The sequence below is a fragment of the Carcharodon carcharias genome, chromosome 3 (genome assembly GCF_017639515.1).
Source record: "Carcharodon carcharias isolate sCarCar2 chromosome 3, sCarCar2.pri, whole genome shotgun sequence".
Classification (NCBI taxonomy): Eukaryota; Metazoa; Chordata; class Chondrichthyes; order Lamniformes; family Lamnidae; genus Carcharodon; species Carcharodon carcharias.
In genome coordinates this window covers 91,109,776-91,121,843 of record NC_054469.1, presented here as the reverse complement: position 1 = coordinate 91,121,843, position 12,068 = coordinate 91,109,776, and the positions used below count along the sequence as shown (strand labels likewise).

At 46.0% G+C, this 12,068-nt stretch overlaps 1 protein-coding gene across 1 annotated transcript in view; it reads right to left on the bottom strand.

Moving 5' to 3' along the window:
- Nucleotides 1-12,068, bottom strand: part of LOC121275628 (adenylate cyclase type 1-like) — a 440,566-nt gene that overhangs the window by 325,538 nt on the left and 102,960 nt on the right. The gene's annotated exons all lie outside the window — the stretch shown is intronic.

Genomic DNA, 12,068 nt, shown 5'->3' with positions numbered 1-12,068 from the left:
TGGCATTATACTGAATAAGCCTAGTGTTATTAACCCACTTCCCTCCTATTTGGCTAATTCTTCTCCTAACAACACAAAGGGTCAGAGATCCAGTGTAAAGCATCTTTGTTTCTTTATATCTAATCTACTTTTGTGCTGAGGGAATGTGCTCCTGGGGCGTTAATGCAGAGGAAAATTGTTCCTGAGTAGATTTCCCTGTAGCCAGGATTGCATGCATAAATTTGATTGGGCAAGTTACACATCTGCGTTACTGTTAACAATCCTGACGCTGATTAAATAATCTTCTGGTCAAATTAAATTAAATTAAGCCACCAGGAGGAGGATTCTGAACATTGCTGTAGTTGCAGATCCCTCGCACCAGCAGCAGCTTAGAACAGTTGTTGGCACTAGGGCAGGAAAATGTATCTTCTTCAAATTCTAGCACAGCATGCCAGGAGAGGTATTGGTTCCATGTTTAATTGGATTCACTGAGATGGATCATTTAATTTTTTTAATGAAATTCGCTGGTTCAATCAACAATTGAAGTCTTTTGTATGTAAATCGTTGGTGTCCGGCATTGGTAATGAAAGAAAATTCAACGTTTGATGCCACTGCTTCATTAGCTCTTATATTTCAGGACTTCTCGACCATTTTTCCATAAAAAGAATTTGGAAAAAGTTCATTTTAATGTTGGTATTTATAAGCAAATGTTCTGCGCAGGGAAGAAAGCCCCTTTGATTGACAATGGGTAGTGGTAAAAAAATTATTTTCCTCAAAGTCTGTAGGCAATTTATTAGTTTGATTTGATAATCAATAAACATACTTACAGCCATTATCTAGGGGAAGCTCAGTAGCTGTTTGTAGAGGACAACAAAACAAAAGGAGATAAAAACAAAAAAACTGCGGATGCTGGAAATCCAAAACAAAAGGAGAAGCAGAGACACAGGTGGTCAGATCCAGATAAGGCTGCAAAGGCGCATTTTATTTTTAAAACAGAAAGCTGCAAGGAGAATATTTTATTAGGAAGAGGTGAATGCAGCAGTGTAATTAATAGTAATTTTCTTTAAGTCAAAGGAGGCTATTCTTGATGAGAAGTGCAGTTCATTATTTTGTATTATCACCTGAAGGCAAATTGCCTTGATTTAGCTTAGTGCATCTGGTCATAACTCTTGTTATGTATATTTATTCACAGTGAAATAAAGTAGCTTGTTGATTCACATAAGGCCTCAACTTACCCAGTGTTTTCTCAGTACAAGTTCATAAAGAATACAGATGCACCTATGCACATGCAAATTATGACTATCTAGTTCAGGTCACAAGGGGGTACTATAGTTACACCCTGGGTCTTACTGTTGTGCAAGTCAATGTAGAGCAGTCTGAGTCAATTCCCATTAAAACAGGAAGCTCAAACTACTTACAAAAGCAACTGATGCTATTGAATCCAACAAGTACCTGCAACAGACCTGAATTTGACTAAGTCCATCCAAAATTCAGTATGTACTTTGAGGGAAAACCGTCATTTTCTGGCAGAAATTTGATAAGGGTAGAAATCGATGTGTGCCTAATTTTCCATCCCATCTGACCCATGCTGTCACTAAAATCATGATGAAGATGGGAACATCCTGCCTAGCATCTGGCTGTGCCAAGCCATATCAGCACAAGCTAGGCTATTTTCTATGAGTTGACCTGGTTTTCAACCCTGTAATTACTGCACCAAAGGAAAAAAAGCCAACATGATAAATCATAGATAAATGTACTTCATTATGAATTATATCTGTCGTCTATCATTAATTAATCTACCATTAATTCCTCATATCAGCCACATAAAAGGTAGGAAGTGACCAATAACTTGCATTTATATAGCACCTTTAATGCAGTAAAACATCCCAAGGGGTTTCACAAGATCATTGTACAACAAAATTTTGATACTGAACCACAAAGGAGATATTAGAGTAGATGGCTAAAAGCTTGCTTGGAGGGTTAGATTTTACGGAGTGTCTGAAAGGAGGAAAGAAGAGAGGCAGAGAGCTTTAGGGAGGGATTTCCAAAGCTTAGAGCCTCAGCAGTTAAAAGCATGGCCACCTGTGGTGAGGTGATTAAAATTGGGGATGCTCAAAAGACTGGGATTAGAGGAATGCAGATGTCTAGGAGGGTTGTATGGCTGTAGGAAGTGATGATAGAGATGAAGAGTAGGTTAGCAGGAGAATCATCCTGCAAACTCACTGAGGCATTTTAAGATAACGTTGTTGGCTGCAGGGATACAGATTATCTATTCTTAAAATATCGAGTTTTATAGAAAAAAATATTTCAATGCAGTTTTAACAGGGGTTTATGTAAATTGGTCTTGTTCTCTGAAATATTTAAGTTGTGTTTTAGTTTGGCAAACTGTGAATGAATCACCTGAGATGAGGCACCACAATTACCCAGTTTGCAGCAACCTACTTATTGGATTTAATCTTTTCATCTTCTTGGTTGCCGTATCAATATCAATTCAAATAGTGGACAAAAAGCTCTATATATAATATATATATAGCTCGCACAACATTTTGGCAAAGAAAATTTCAAATTACTAAATAAAACATAAATACATTGAACAAAATCTTTTTTAATCATGTTCAAAAATGTCCTAGATGCATAAAATAAATCATGGCTTCAGCTTAATGCCTCAACTGAAAAAGCACCTCCAACTGTGTAGCACTGAAGAATTCCCTTAGATTATAGGCAGCATTTTCCACTCAGTGAGGGGAAGATGATGTGGGATGACATTGGGAGGAATCCCCAACGTCGTCCCAGTCCCTTTAAATTTTAAGGAAGGCGGGCAGACAGCGAAATCAGCTGTCCGCCCGCCAACATGACAACGGCCAATTGAGGCCATTGACAGGGTACTTAAAGTAATTAAAGACCTGCCCATCCAACCTTAAGAGTGGCGGGCAGGCCAGGAGCCTTAATTGGCCCGCCCACATAAAATGGCAGTTTCGGCGGCAGGAATCGGTCGTCCGCCCGCCGCCGAGCCATCCAAGGGTAAAATTCTGCCGTGTGTGTGGGATCTTATGTCCACCCCAATTGTGAATTTGGTGGCAGGGTCATTTTATCAGGTGGTAGGGTGGCAGGGGGACCTGCCACTTTTCCACCTCCACGTCTGTGACTGGAATGCACATGGACAGTGTTCCTGTCCTGTCACCAGTTGAGGGTCTTAAGTGGGCAATTAATGGTATTAACCTAGTGGTGGGTGGGGCAATTAATGGTATTAACCTAGTGGTGGGTGGGAGTGCTCACCATTAGGGGTGAATGGCAAGCAAGGACAGTGATTGCTGCTGTACGGAAGACAAGTTCAGCCTCTCCCAACAAGCCAGTGATGGTTTATCCAGTATACATTGACAACATGGGACAATGACTGTGAGTGACCTATAGTGCAAGAGCCTGCCTAATCAATCACTAATTATCTCTTGTCTCTATTCCAGCCATCAGCAAGAAAAAGCGGAGCTAGAGGACAAGCAAGCACCTCATCCCCAGCCCCCAGAGCACCTCAGATGAGGAGGCAGAAGAAAATCCAAGGAAGACCTGTCACTGCGTTCACCTGCACTTTCCATCAGCACAGATACCCGCACCTCGGTGTGCCCTAGTTCCAGAGTGGGCTCGGGGTCACAATCAGGTGATCGCCTCATGGACACATGTCCACAGCAGGCAGAGACAGTGACAGCTGAGTGCTCTGACACTCGGAGGACTCTGGAGACCAGGCCCCTTCTGAATCCGAGTCCGATGATGAGCTTCTGGAATTGGCCCTGAGAGAAATGTTGCAGGTACAAAGACAGGCAGGGGAACATCAGGCAGAGTTGTCAGAGGCCATCACCAGACTGGAACAAAGGATGAGGAGTCCGTCCATGCTCTATCAGATGTCGTGGCTCCAACATGCGAGCGCATCAAAGTCTCGATGGGAAGGGCGGCAGCCGCTTTGGAGACCCAGGTCCAGCACTTTCTGCTGGATTTGTGCTCGGACCTGCACTCCATCACTCTAGCCATGGGTGAAGTGGCTAGGTGAGAGGCGAGGAGGCACCCAAAGAGTGGAGGAGCACCAGCCAGACACCCCGGGGGCATCCACCCAGGATACTCCAAGGGTGTCCTGCTGCTCCAAATCCCCTCTGCCCCAGAGCAGGAGACCCTTAGCAGGCTTCGACCATCCAGGACTCGGGACTCCAGAAGATTTTTTTTTGTTGCCAAAATATACTTTATTCATAAAATATCTGAAAGAACATTATAAAACATTTCTAAATGGCTAACACACAAAGTGCAATCATATTCAACTTTTACACATGGATCACGAGGTGCTTCAATACAATCAATGAATATTACTGTCATTTCAACATGGTCATTACAGACGGTCAGACAGTGCAATAGTATTGGAGTTATCGACATACATCATGTTGCACTCTGAGGTGCTTCAGTACAATTATAATACATTTAGTATTCACTAGATACATTCATTGTGAGTCATATAACCGAAGGATTCTATACAATTCCCAGCCCCTCAGTGCACAATGGTCTTAGAGAGCGACCATTCCCCATTGCGCCTGGGCAGCGGCTGCCCCAAGCTTCAGTGCATCCCTCAGCACGTAGTCCTGGACCTTGGAATGTGCCAGTCTGCAATACAGAGAGCGTCTTTCACAGAGCTGATGATCCTCCAGCTACAGTTGATGTTTGTCTCAGTGTGTGTCCCTGGGAACAGCTTGTAGAGCACAGAGTCCTGTGTCACAGAACTGCTCGGGATGAACCTCGAGAAAAACCACTGCATCTCTCTCCGGACCATCTTTGCAAACACACATTCCAAAACGAGGTGAACAAATGTCTCTTCCCCACCGCAGCCACCTCAAGGGCAACGTGCAGAGGGGGTGAGACTCCTGGCATGTAGGAAGGATCTGAAAGGAAGGGCCTTTCTCACCATCAGCCCAGCTATATTTTGGTGCTTGTTGCAAAGTTCTGGAGATAAGGCATTCTGTCAAATGACTTTGATAGTCTGCTCGGGAGACCATACAACAGGATCCACCTTCTCCTTTTCTCGCAGGGCCTCTAGGGCATTACATGCCGACCACTGCCTGATGCACTTGTGGTCAAAGCAGTTTCTCTGCATAAATTTTCCCACGAGGGACAGGTGGTACTGTACGGTCCAACTACTTGGAGCGTTCCGCGGCAGCGTGGCCAGACCCATCCTTCGCAACACGGGGGACAGGTAGAACCTCAGCACGTAGTGACACTTGGTGTTTGCGTACTGAGGGTCTACGCACTGCTTGATGCAGCCGCGCACAAAGGTGGCCATCAGGATGAGGGCGATGTTGGGCACATTTTTCCCCCCTTTATCTAAAGGCTTGTACATCGCATCCCTGCAGACATGATCCATTTTCGAGCTCCAGATAAAGAGAAAGATCGGGTGATCGCCATTGCGCAGGAGTGAGGAATGGGCCAAACCTGCGCCACGTACTGCAACAGCGAGAGTGCCTCAAACCTGATGACCAGGTTCTTACCCGCAATGGAGAGGGAGCGTCATTCCCACATACCCAGTTTTCTTTCCACCACAGCCACTCACTCCTTCCAGTTTCTAAGCAGTCCCTCCGAACCATATCCCCAGCACCTTCAGGCCGCATGACCTGACGGTGAAGGGGACAAAGGATCGGTCAGCTCAGTTCACAAAGAACATGGCCTCGCCCTTGCCACGATTTAACTTGGCCCCCGAGGCCAGTTCGAACTGGTCGCAGATGTGGATCAGTCTGTGCACTGACAGCGGATCCAAACAAAAGATGGCGACATTGTCCATGTACAGGGAGGCTTTGACCTGAGTACCTCCACTGTCTGGGATGATCACTCGTCTTATGCCCTGATCCTTCCTGATGGACTCAGCAAAGGGTTCTATGCAACACACAAACAGGACACGGGAGAGAGGGCAGCCCTGCCTGACTCCAGATTTAATAGGAAAGCTATCTGATTCCCACCCATTGATTGAAACTGTGCTACTGATGTTAGTGTAGAGCAGCTGGATACAATTGTGGATTCCCTCCCCAAACACCATTTTGGGGAGCACATCCACCATGTAGGTGTGCGATATTCTGTCAAAGGCCTTCTCCTGATCCAGGCTGATGAGGCAGGCGTCCACACCCCTGTCCTGCACATCAACAATCATATCCATAAGTAGCGCAAGGCTGACAGATATCTTCCTGCCAGGTACAGCACAGGTCTGGTCAGGGTGGATCACCAACTCCAGAGCAGACTTGACCCGATTGGCGATGACTTTGGACAGAATCTTATAGTCCACATTCAACAGTGAAATGGGTCACCAACTTCTAATTTCCTCCCTTTCTCCCTTCTGCTTGTAGATGAGGGCGATGATGCCTTTCCTCATGGATCCTGACATGTTGCCAGCCAGAACCATACTCTCGTACACATCTAGCAGGTCTGGGTCAATCCAGTCCCGCAGAGCCGAATATAATCAGCCGGTAAGCCGTCACTTCCGGGATTCTTACTCGTCTCAAAGGACTCAAGAGCCTTAGTCAGTTCATCAGGAGTCAGCAGTTTGTCCAGACTCTCCTGTGTACTATTGTCTGCCCATCAAGGTCATCTCAGCCAACAGGGCATAGCAGTCAGTAGGCTACCTCCGACTCTGCTGCATATGTCAGGGTTACACCTAAAAGTAGCGGTAGTGTTAGAAATATGAAGTTTTGAATGCGCAATGGTGGCATGGGTGTTCATTCACTATAAATAATCTGCACTATTGTAAATATATTTTGCATTTATCATTCTCCAAGTTTCAGATATTGAACGGTTAATTGATGTGATGCAATATCCCATGTTCATTAGAGGGTGCAAAATGATGCCCACCCTGCCAGTTATCTCTCAACAGTTCCATTAAGTCTCACTCAATCTCATCTCATGCCTTTGGTTCCACATCTGCAACATGAACAATGACACTTCCTATATAAAAATGACGGCTGGACAAGACACATGAAACTCTTGCATCTCAGGCAGACATTATTTGACCTAATGAGAACTGTTCAGCAATGTTAGTGATTATCCTGATGCTGTCACACTGAAGTTTGTGGCTGTTATAAGTATTTGTCGTGCCCAAATTTGGAGACTTTTCACCCAAGTGCACTTTGCAATGGTGCTGAGAGTTTCTTGGAAATTAGTATTCATCATTGAGCACCAGAGCCTTTCATGCCTCCCTGCAGCTTTTCTTCATCTTCATGTATAAGGCTGAACGTTATTCCTTTATTACTTCCCACTCTCTCCATGCATGACGCTGAGTGAATTAGTTCCAATTGGTGGCATTTGAAATGTTTGCTAGACATGAATAACTGTGTGCTGTCAGAGTTGTGTGCTCATTCTGACTAACTCAAGGATCTTACTTTACTTCTGAATAACTGCCTAGTGGTGTTTCATGGAATCCCTCTGTGAAGTCAGAGAATGTAAATCAATATGGAATTCATTGAAAGGATTAGCCTTTGTGAGATGGACAGTGTTGAGGACTGTAATGCAATGAAAGTGATGCCCAAGTGCAACTCCTGAGTGCTCAGCAGGTCTATGAAGGAAACAATATAGCATTGACAGCTGTGTCAAACCTGACTGGGCCATGTCTCTCCCAGATGCCAAGGCAATGCAGGACATAAAATTGGCAAGCTTCCCATGATTGCAGGGTAGAATGATTGTTTGTCAATAATCAAACAATGGTCCTGCTGAACCACACTCTGCGAGGACAATGTAAACATAACTCGTATCTTTGGGTGCATGCTGTTGTGTAACAGATCACTGCGTTCTGATGTCCGATGGTATCTTGGAGCTCAGTATCACGAAGAGGTCTCTGTGTTAAGCATGCATGAAAGCTGCGTTTGGAGAGATGTGCAGTCAGGATGTAGCTGCCTCTTGCGAGTCAAGTGCTAATCAGCATTGATGAATGTTTTTCGTGTTAGAGCTGTCTTGCTAAGCTGCTGTCACACTGCCATGAATGCATCTGTATGTGCAATAGCATTTCAGCCTCTTGAATGATGCAATGGCCACTGACTTGTTGTTGCCAGTGTTGGAAGGACTGCACCATATAGAGTTGCTTAAGGATGTACGCCATTGGAGTACTTATCACATTCCACAGCAGCCACATGTTCAGTAGGCCACTGTGCCTTCCAAGGATGACCCTGTCGTTAAGGTTAAAGGTGACTTATGCTTCCTCCATGATCACTGTGAGATTGATGGTGTTTCAGGCTACAATGAGGTGTTGTCGTGTCCCCTGCATCGAATCTTGAAGCGAACTGCATTTGTGGAAACTTGTCTTCATCTTCTTGCTTTTGAAATTTGTAGCTTTGAGGTTGGGTTGGGCATGTCTGCTGTGTCATGCCCATGCGGTGGCATCCTCATGTGGCTCATCTGAATCTTTGCCTTCTTCAGATTCATCCACTTCCAAGTCCTCCTCATCCAAGGAGACATCAAACTCCTCCATGTCTCCCTGTGGCAACACATGCTCCCATTGCTGTGCTAGGATGTGCACAGTACAGAAAACAACAATGATGCGGGACACAGTGTGAGTATAGGAGAGCCCCACCGGACTGGTCCATACATCTGAAATGCATCTTTAGGAGGCCAGTAGTCTGCTCTATTAAAGACCTTGTGGCTGAATGTGCAGCATTGTATCTCTCCTCAGATGTTCTCTGTGGCCGAGGAACTGGTATCATTAGCCATGTCTTCTGTCTGCCCTCAACACCAAGGAGCCAATCCTCCATGCACCGAGCTCCCTCAAATACCTCTGGCACCTGGGAGTGACTTCAAATGTATGAGCCGTGTGAGCCCCTTGGTTACCCAGGGCAAACATGCTGGATCTGCTTTCTGTGATCACAAATTAGCTGGACATTCAGAGAGTGAAACCCTTTTCTATTAATGAATCTCACAGGATGATGCCCAGGGGACTCTCAAGGCCACAAGTGCACAGTCGATGGCGCCCTAAACTTGCAGGAAACCTGAGATCACAGAGACTCCCACAACTCTGGCAGTCTGGCTTGCTTCATTCATGTGGAACTGTGCTTCATAGTGAGTTTTGCAGAAAAGGGCACCATTTGACAGGGTCATCCTTGGAAGGCACAGTGGCCTAGCAAGCATGTGGCTGCTGTGGAATGTGATAAGTACTCCAATGACATACATCCTTAAGCAACTCTACACAGTACAGTCCTTCCAACACTGGCGGCAACAAGTCCCTGGCCATTGCATCATTCAAGAGGCTGAAATGCTATTGCACACACAGATGAACTCATGGCAGTGTGACAGCAGGTGCCCAATATGCATTTGCATGTCGCTGATTGTGAGATTCCCCAGTGGAGTCTTGGAAGAATTCCCAGGCAAAAAAGTTCAGTGTGGCAGTAACCTTCAAAGCAACGGGCAGTGGATACCCTGCAAGTCTCTACGTGAGTTCCTCATGGAGAATGTAGCAAATATGAGCTGCTGCATCCCTAGATAAGCAAAGGTACCTCAGCACTGTCTTTCCCTCATCTCCATGTATGAGTGAGTCTTCTGTAGACTCTTGCTCACCACAAAGTTTGAGGATTTGGCCCCTCCTCGTCTGCATTTGGGTCTTCCTGGGGCAATGCTGGCTCTTGTTCCTCAAGGTAACCATCTTCCCTGAGCTGTGACAATTGACGATGAGTCCTGCTTCTTATTTTAACCAAAGCTATCCAGAAGGCTACGTTGTCTGTACTCTGCATTCTCCACTCCTCCTTGTATCTGTGAATGGATACAATTGAGCAATCAATGGTAGTTCCCGTGGAATGGTTTCCAGCCAAATACAAATCAGGAATGCCGTCTTTTGCCCTTGACTTTCCCTCAGTCTGCACATCACGTACCAAGGCCACCCCTTTGAGGCTGATATCATCCTGGAGAATGACGGGTGGCTGAGCTTTCACCTCATATGTGACTGCACATTCACAACGAGGGTTTTCATTAGGGTCAAAAGACCCACGTCCTAGGACTGACAGTCAGCATTGTGTTCGTTGTCCTCCAATTGGCCTTGACAATAACTATTGACACCCATTCCTTGCACTTAGATCCTGACTGCAAGCATGGTGCCTTGAATGTCATGACCAGTGCACTGGAAACATTATAGGGCCCATGTTGCCTGTGCACTGCAGACATGGCCATTGATTTTTTGACCCTACATCCATTTTGACATGCCTCTGTAAGGATCAGATGCCAATTAAGACCATATGCACTGCAGCACCTAAACTTAATGGATTCTCATCTGAATGTGCACCATTAGTAAAGCAGCTAAACTCATTCATTGTGCATTAGACCCTCAAGTCCAGCACTCAGCTGAGCTATGCCCTCCATGGTTTGAGCAGGACCGTCATAGGGTGTCCTTTCAATTGGCAAAGGGTGTGCTGAACTCCTCCCACCAGTCCTGAGACCCCTTCCCGACCAATTGTTTTATACCTTGTTTTTCAATCTGCATCCTTATAAGGTGAGATCGAAAATGGTGCTGCTCACCTTCACCTGGGTGACCAGCTTACAACCTCCCACATCACCCACCAAGTTTTTCTCATTCTCCTCTACCTTTACCATCTCTTAATTCCCCTTCCTCCTATCATTATTTATTCTCCACTTTTACTTTTGACCCCATTGTTATCTGTGTTGATATTCCTGTTCTCCCCCTGAACCCCTTAATGTTGATGTCCCCATGCCCACTGTTGACCTGAGCCCTCCCCTTCTTAAGTGCCCTCACCCCCACCACCCCAGCCCACCATGAGACCATCTAATACCCCCCAAATGACTTTTCAGCCAGCGACTTACAGGTCCCTGAACATTACTGTGCCATCTGCATCAAAATACCATGACTTGAACACTAGGGCCAAATTTCTCAGGTGACTGACCACGCCCTGCACATTATGCTGTGCACGACTGTCACTCCCAACACCAGGACCAAGACATGTGTGCCAAGCAGAGCCCTCTAATATGGCCTGTACAACCCCGACAGTGTAGTCTCAGTCCCAGGGTATTCTTTTCAATATGCCCCCAACACTGTGGCTTCAGCTTCAGGACAGTCTCTGACGCTTCCTTGGGCACTCTTAGAACTTTTGCCCCAAGACAACCTTTCACAACTCCACTTTGTTCCTTGACCACCCCTAACCCTGCCTCTTCTCTCCCCTCCACTCCCATGTTCCACACCCTCCCCGTCCCTCAGTCCCGCCTCAGTATCCTCCCTCCTTTCCTGTGTTCCACAAACCACGCCCCCAACCCCAGTCCTGTCTTGGACTCTCTCCTCCTCAACCGTGTTCCACAATATGCCCCCACCCCCCGTTTTGCCTCAGACTCCATCCTCCCCTCCCGTGGTCCACACCAACTCACTACCCTCCACCACCACCCCAACCCCCAGTCCTGTCTCGGTAACTCTCCTCCTCTCCCGTGTTCCACAACAGGCTCCCCAAACACTGTTTTGCCTCAGTCTCTGTCTTCCCCTTCTGTGTTCCATACCCACCCACCCAGCTAGGCGAAAGCAGCATCTACTGACCTTGAAGCCATTGATGAACTGAAACTCGCCAGATGCAAGCCATTTATATACAGTAGGGAAAGAGGCCATTCTAATTATCTGCTGGCAGGGCACTTAATTTGGAAGAGGAACATAATTCCAGTGAGTTGGCCTTTTACTGAGCATTCATGAGATGCAAATGAAGGCAAATATGGTTCCCAACATAGATCAGCTGAAAACTTGGCCTGCCTTTATCCTGAGTCGAGAGAACCAAGTTCCAAACTAATTTCCCGTCAGCGGAAAACTGACTTTTTCCATCGTGCCAAATTTAATGCCCCTGCCCGCCACCATTCCAGCCACTGGCGGGAGTGGAAAATCCCACCTTCAGAATGTCTTTACCTGCCCAACATGTAGGAAAGTTATAGTGAGTCCAGCAATTAAACAAAACCTCTTCCCTATGTCTCCTGACTTACTGGTTATGTCTCATGTTTTCGCTTAATCTTCTTTCAAAGGCTATTCAATAAACCTTTCACAAGTATATGGCTTAAGACACAAGCTGCCAAACAGAGTTATTAAACAGTAAATGGATAAATGAAGAAGAGTAAGG